General features: G+C 43.2%; 1 long non-coding RNA gene across 1 annotated transcript; it reads left to right on the top strand.

The window, feature by feature from the left end:
- Positions 1-217: 217 nt before the first annotated feature.
- On the top strand, positions 218-6295 carry LOC141139854 (uncharacterized). Its single transcript, XR_012243821.1, has 3 exons — positions 218-305; positions 483-524; positions 6197-6295. It is a non-coding gene; the product is annotated as an uncharacterized lncRNA (long non-coding RNA).
- The last annotated feature ends 1165 nt before the right edge of the window (positions 6296-7460 follow it).

Genomic DNA, 7460 nt, shown 5'->3' with positions numbered 1-7460 from the left:
TGGAATATGTTACCACTATAGAAGGAAATCAGGGGAACATGTGGCATGTAGAGAACATTTTCCTGCCTGACAGCCAAATTATTCAGGTAAGGAATTAAGTATTTTCTTTGTTTAAAGGATATGAGAACCGCTGCCATTTTAAAATAAGAGAAAATTGTATTGGCATCCTGTAATTCCTATAATGATATAGTTTATTTATAAATCTGATCTATTTCAACAGATTTTTATTGAAGGTGTTAGAGGTGAAGACTTCCGTAGTAATGTTGCCATTGATGATATCTCTTTCTTCCCAGGATACTGTCCTGGTAAGTCATGTGATCCATTTATAGTTCACTGGCCTTTTCTTGAATTTGTCTTTAAATATTAGTGTATAAAGTTTGAGCATCACTGTTCAGATTATTCAAAATTTCATGAAGAAGACTTGCTTTTATAGTTCAGTTGATTTAAAACAGAAGTTTACCATGATGCATTTTGTCTTTTAGGTATACCCACTACGACAACCACTACAACATCAAAACCATCAGGTACAGACAATAGTTATATTTTTCATAGTCAGCATTTTGCATTATCACTATCTGGTATTGCTCACAGTAAATAGTAATATTACAAAAATTTACATTGTTTGCCTCTAGATAGTAATCACAGAAGCTACTCCAACCCCTATTACTGAAAATTTGTATCAGTCAGGAGTGAAATACTGTATATCTGAATGTGTACACTTTGTACTTAATCACATAAGAATTTTCTTTTGAATTCTAGAGTAGGCTAAAAATATTTACAGCAAAAAATATGATCCATTTCTTTTATTTACCCATACTCATACTTCTACCAATTGGCTTAAATATTTTCTAGGTGTCTGACCTAGAAAAGATATAGAGATAAATACATTCTGACACATTTCTAATGCTCATTTATAGCATGCATATTCTGGGTCTGAGACTCAAAATTGTTATGCCCCGTACACACGATCGGAAATTCCACCAGCAAAAGTACAATGAGAGCTTTTGGTCGGAAATTGTGACTGTGTGTATGCTCCATCGGACTTTTGCTGACAAATTCCCGTCAGCAAAAGATTGAGAGCATGTTCTCTATTTTTTGGTCGGAAAAAGTTCCTATCCGAAAATACGTTTGTCTGTACGCAATTCGGACGCGCAAAAAATCATGCATGCTCAAAATCAAGTACGAGACGGAAGCGATCGGTCTGGTTAAACTAGCGTTCGTAATGGAGATAGCACATTCATCACGCTGTAAATTTTTGGATCTTTGAATGCAGCCCATTCTTTTGTTCTTTATAGTGTTATGCCCCGTACACACGGTCGGATTTTCAGACGGAAAATGTGCGATCGGAGCGTGTTGTCGGAAAATCCGACCATGTGTGGGCTCCGTCGGACTTTTTCCATCGGATTTTCCTACACACAAAGTTTGAGAGCATGCTATAAAATTTTCCGACAACAAAATCCGATCCTTTAAATTCTGATCGTGTGTAGACAAATCCGACGAACAAAGTGCCACGCATGCTCAGAATAAATTAAGAGACGAAAGCAATTGGCTATTGCCCTGTTTATAGTCCCGACGTATGTGTTTTACGTCACCGCGTTCAGAACAATCGGATTTTCCGACAACTTTGTACGACCGTGTGTATGCAAGACAAGTTTGAGCCAACATCCGTCAGAAAAAATCCTAGGATTTTGTTGTCGAAATGTCCGATCAATGTCCGACCGTGTGTACGGGGCAATAGGATAATGAATTTGTCTCTTTTTTGTTTTTAAAGCCAGATCTCCATAATAATGTTTAGAATTATTTTTTATAGTAATCTTTTTTTTTTTTGTGTGTGTCAAGTTTCCACAACAACATTTTTATCTTGTATTTTTAAAGCTCAAGGAGGTTGGTGTCCCTTGTTAATCAGACATTGTATTTTTGAAATGTACCTGCCTACTCACAAACTGTCCTATTTGAAGAAAAACACATAAGCAAGCATTTTCATATAAAAAAAAAAAAAAATCTCCATTTATTCTGGCTCCTAACAAAATAAAGAGGAAGGCAACGCTGGAGAAACTGCTTGAATTTGCGAAGCCTTTGTACCCCAGGGCACACATCAACTCTTTGTAAATAAAAATTGGTAGCCTGAGAAGTACATATAATAGGAAGTACAATCTGGTCCAGGACTCCCAGAGATCAGGAACAGCAGCAGATGACATATATGTCTCCAGGCTGTGGTACTACAACAGCCTGCACTCTTCTGTCAGACCAGACTGAACCCAGGCTATCACTTTCTTGTCTTCCCTGCAGCCTTCCCTCCACACTTCCCTGCAGCCATCCCTGCAGCCTTCCTTGGAGGCTGTGGCTCTGGAAGTGGACTTGTGGCAGGAGGAGAAGGAAGAGGAGGATGGGCGAGCACACATAAGTGCATGTTATCAGTCGTTTGGCCCCTCAAACCCTTATGAAGGGCCTGAAAAATAGGAGGCGTTGGCTCTCCTCTATTTGCTGCAATTTTGCAGCTACAAAGCAGCCATAGGCCTCTTTAGCATCGGGGGGTGTTTTCAGGGCCGCATTAGCGTCCTTAATGAGGCCCAGTGCTGCCTCCTCCATGTTAAGGCGGAGGGGAGGCACCTGGGATTGGGTGAAGCTACTGGGCCTGGCCACCTCCTGGCTGACCCTTATCCCCTCCACCTCCTGGCTGACACTTACCCCCACCTCCTCCTGGCTGCCACATTCCAGAGCCTCGTCCTGGCTGAGGTCTTCCTGTGTATGAAAAATGGACATCGTTTTAGTTTTTGGTTCATCAATCACACACAATTTTCAGCTCATGACTGTTGCAAATTGAATTTTAATAAATAGAACAGACTATCATTCTGAGCCCAGCATTTTTCATTCTTGTCACAATCTTTTTTGGCCCCTACTCTCTATTGATATGTAATACACTTTTTGTTAAATCATTAATTTGTTATCAATAATAACATCTAGTTAACAACAATAATTTTCGGACAATAAATATGTTAAAAAATACTATACAGTAGGTGACCGCGATATTGTGTCAATCTCGCCGCAGTTATCGGCGAGATTTGACACTTGCGAGCTCTGTTGCGCTGAGATGGCTCACTCATCGGGAAAGGAAAACTTTTTTTTTACCCATTCACCTAGGGAAAAAAGTGTCAATAAATTTAAAAAAAACACAGTACACAGGTTTGAAGAGTAATTTATTAGGCAGCTCCGGGGTCTTCTTCCGACTTCTCCCGGTGTCCTGCCTCTTCTCCCGGGCCCCTCCGCTATCTTCTTCCAGCTCTTTTGCCAGCGGGGGCCCGGTCTGCTGCTGCTGTCTTGTCGCTGCTGTCCCGACGCTTCTTCTCTTCTTCTCTTCTTCTCTTCTTCCGATGTTGACACGACGCTCTCTCCGGCTGGAATGCTGTGTGCGAGCTGCGGAGCCATTTATATAGGCGGTGACCCCGCCCCCTTGTGACATCGTGGTCCCAGCATGCGCAGGGACTCTGGGGTCACGCCCCCTTATGACGCCAGGGTCCCTGCGCATGCTGGGACCGTGAAGTCACAAGGGGGCGGGGTCACCGACTATATAAATGGCTCCACAGCTCGCACACAGCATTCCACCCGGAGAGAGCGTCGTGTCAACATCAGAAGAAGAGAAGAAGCAGCGGGACAACGGCAACAAGACAGCGTCGACAAGACAGCGGCAGCAGACCGGGCCCCCGCTGGCAAAAGAGCTGGAATTAGATAGCAGAGGGGCCCGGGAGAAGAGGCTGAACACCGGGAGAAGTCGGAAGAAGACCCCCCGAAGTCGGAAGACCCCGGAGCTGCCTAATAAATTACTCTTAAAACCTGTGTACTGTGTTTTTTTTATTTATTGACACTTTTTACCCTAGGTGAATGGGTAGGGGTACGAGGTACCCCATACTCATTCACATAGGATGGGGGGCTGGGATCTGGGGGCCCCCTTATTAAAAGGGGCTCCCGGATTCCGATAAGCCCTCCGGCCGCAGACCCCGACAACCAATGGCCAGGGTTGTCGGGAAGAGGCCCTTGTCCTCATCAACATGGAGACAAGGTGCTTTGGGGTGGGGAGCCCACAGGCCACCCCCCTCCCCCAAGGCATCCACCCCCCATGTTGAGGGCATGCGGCCTGGCACGGTTCAGGAGGGGGGCGCTCACTCGTCCCCACCCCTTTCCTGACCGGCCGGGCTGCATGCTCGGATAAGGGTCTGGTATGGATTTTGGGGGGACCCCCACGCCGATTATTTGGTGTAGGGGGTTCCCCTTACAATCCATACCAGACCTAAGGGCTTGGTATGCCCCTGGGGGAACCCACACCGGTTTTTTCATTTAAAATTTGGCGCGGGGTTCCCCCTCAGGATTCATACCAGACAGCTGTCAGCACTGCCTGTCACTCATCGTGAAATGAAAAAAAGTTTTCCTTTCCCGATGAGTGAGCCAGCGCGACGTGCACAGTACCCTGTCGCCGAGAACCAGCTCGATGGGATAGCGCTGGAAACACAATCTCACGGTCAGGTACTGTACCTGGCTCCAGCTGGGCTCCTCAACTTTCAGGATGGAAGGCCCAGGTTGGTCCTCGGAAGCATCAGCTGGGGTTATGGGAAGGGTGGATGGAAGTGTAGAAAGTGATTCCCTGGCTTCAATCTGGTCTTCCAGAAACTGCATCCTGTTCTAGTACCACAGACTGGATACATACACATCCTTTGCTGCTGCTCCTGTTATCATGAAAGCCTGGACCTTATTAAGCTCCTTCTTATACGTGCTTCTCAAGCTACCAATTTTCTTATCCACAAACTCGATGTCTGCGTCGGGGACCTGTGTCTTCACAAATTGCAGCAGTTTCTCCAGCGATGCCTTCCTAGCTGGTTTATTTTGATATAAGGGGTTTTTAACCTCCCACAAATTTCTCATATCCCTGTATCTATCTATAAACTGGCCCATGAATTCAGGGTCTAAAGGCCAAAAAAGGAGCATTAAAAGTTTAAAGCATGCATGAGGATAAAGAGGACATTCACAGCATATTACAATCATGGTAATTAGGGAATGGTGAAAGAAATACAAAACATTAGCATACATTAAATACATAAAATGTGATGTTAAAGGAGAAAACTTACCCTAATATAGTCCTTCTGCAGGATCTGAATGATGGCAGAACAGGTCTCTGGAATAATGATCCCCAGAGCCTGGGGGGAGATGCCTATAGAGAACTTGAGATCCTGTAGACTTCTCCCTGTCACCAAGTAACTCAATGTTCCGACTAGCCTCTGCTCAGGATTGATGGCTGCTTCATAATATAAGGGGTCAGCAAAGCCAACAGAAGGTGAAAAACATGGTCTGTCATCCGGAGAAAATTCCTGAAATCAGCAGGGTTATTCTCCTGTATCTCCCGCAGCAAAGGCATATGAGAGAATTGGTCAAGCTGAAGTAACGAATTCTTGGTCCATGAACTCCTCTCCACCCTGTTCATGGACTGGGCTTGGGTCAAAGCAAGAACCCCAACACCAAGCCCCCGCATAGCACGAACTCTACGACGAGTACGTAACTGCAACATGGCTTCAAAACGGTCGTCTGGTCAGAACGAACTAACAGAATGCACTTAAAAACAGCAAGGCCTGAGAAGAGCGAGCTGAAAATCAGAAACGAGCAGACAAGAACGCACTGAAAAACAGATACAAACTGACTAAACGCACTGAAAAACAGATACAAACCCACAGGCACAAACTGAAGAGCAGTAACCATCGGAAAAGCATGAGGCTGAAAAGCGCAAATCGTCTCTCACCAAACTTCTACTAACACGAGATAAACATGAGATTAACAGAAGGAGCCCAAAGGGTGGCGCACTGAGTATTGAACTTCCGTTTTATAGTCCCGTCGTACGTGTTGTACATCACAGCGTTCTTTACAGTTGGAATTTGGTATGACCGTGTGTATGCAAGACAAGCTTGAGCGGAATTCCATTGGAAAAACCATCCAAAGCTTTTCCGACGAAAATTCTGATCATGTGTATGCGGCATTACAGTCAAAAACAGCCAGGCAACTAACCTGTTTAAAAGAGGGCTAGCAATGTCAGCCCCAAGTGTTTGTGAATTGTTATTTTTTCCATATACAGAATATTTGTCCTATGATGCTTTTTACTCTTACTGATATGCTTTGACTTACCAAGTATAACACTACATTTTAATTTTCTGTTTAGGTTCAATCTCAAGCACCACTGAATCTACAATAACATCATTTCTCTCCACTACAAGCCGAAAGCCATTTTCCACACCATCAAGTCCTCATACACCTTCACCGGGTAAATGTCTGATTTATCTGACATAGTTTTCTCTAACTGAAGTCTTTAGATACCGTTTACACCCTGTCGTAGAACATATTTTTTTTATTGTGCTCTACTAACCTGTTATTATAAAATATCATTAAATGAATGTTACTCTTTGCTATAAAGTGGTTTTAAAGGCAATACATTTGCATAAAGGTAAAAAAATGTACCAACAGTTGTATCGCCCCCTCATCTCCCTAAACACTTACCTAAGCCATACATAGATAGATAGATAGATAGATAGATAGATAGATAGATAGATAGATAGATAGATAGATAGATAGATAGATAGATAGATAGATAGATAGATAGATAGATAGATAGATAGATATATAGATATAGCTATATAAAGTTACAGTGGCTTCAAAGTAGAATTCCAATAAACCTAACTAATTTTAAAAATGTTCCCTCCCCTCCTAAAACCTATTCTGACTAACTTGTGTAAGAAAGATTTGAATACTTACTATACCTATTTTCAGGTCCAGTACGGTCATGTGTTCTGTCCAGTGTCAGCCTGTCATAGAACATATGGTTTATCGTGCTCTACAAAACTGGTTACTATAAAATACCATGCATCTGACTGCACTAGTTAGGATTGTAAATGATCAGATTGTGACTTTATCCTATTAAATAAACAAGCTTATGGGGGTCAAATTTCAAGAAGATTTTGAAGTGAATACATTTCTATCAGTAACTGACTTGGATGAAATAATGCTGAATGCCAGATAAGGGAACAGTTCATATGTTGTCCAGTAATGCTTTTTTATATAGGGTTTATTAATCATGAACAATGAGGTACGCCAACCAATATTTTACTAATGTATAAAAAAGCAATTGTTGCAATTGTGGCTACAAAGCCTTGTTTTATTCTTCATAAAAATAATGAACATGCTTATACTTACAAAATACAAAACCATTGCACAGAGCAGCCCAGATTCTCTTCTCCTGGGGTCCCCCCGCTGGCGCTCCAGGCCCCTCCACCCATGTGTTCTCACTCCCGAATCCTGCTGATGTGTTTATTGACACAGACAGCGGGACTTGGCCCCGCCCCCCACTCCCACGTTACCGGATTTGATTGTCAGAAGTGGGAGCCAATTGCTGATAATAACCGATGCGGCTCAGCAGCTGCCCAGCCATT

The sequence above is a fragment of the Aquarana catesbeiana genome, linkage group LG04 (genome assembly GCF_042186555.1).
Source record: "Aquarana catesbeiana isolate 2022-GZ linkage group LG04, ASM4218655v1, whole genome shotgun sequence".
Taxonomy (NCBI): Eukaryota; Metazoa; Chordata; class Amphibia; order Anura; family Ranidae; genus Aquarana; species Aquarana catesbeiana.
Note: the sequence above shows the minus strand (reverse complement) of the source record. Positions and strands in the feature narration are given on the sequence as shown.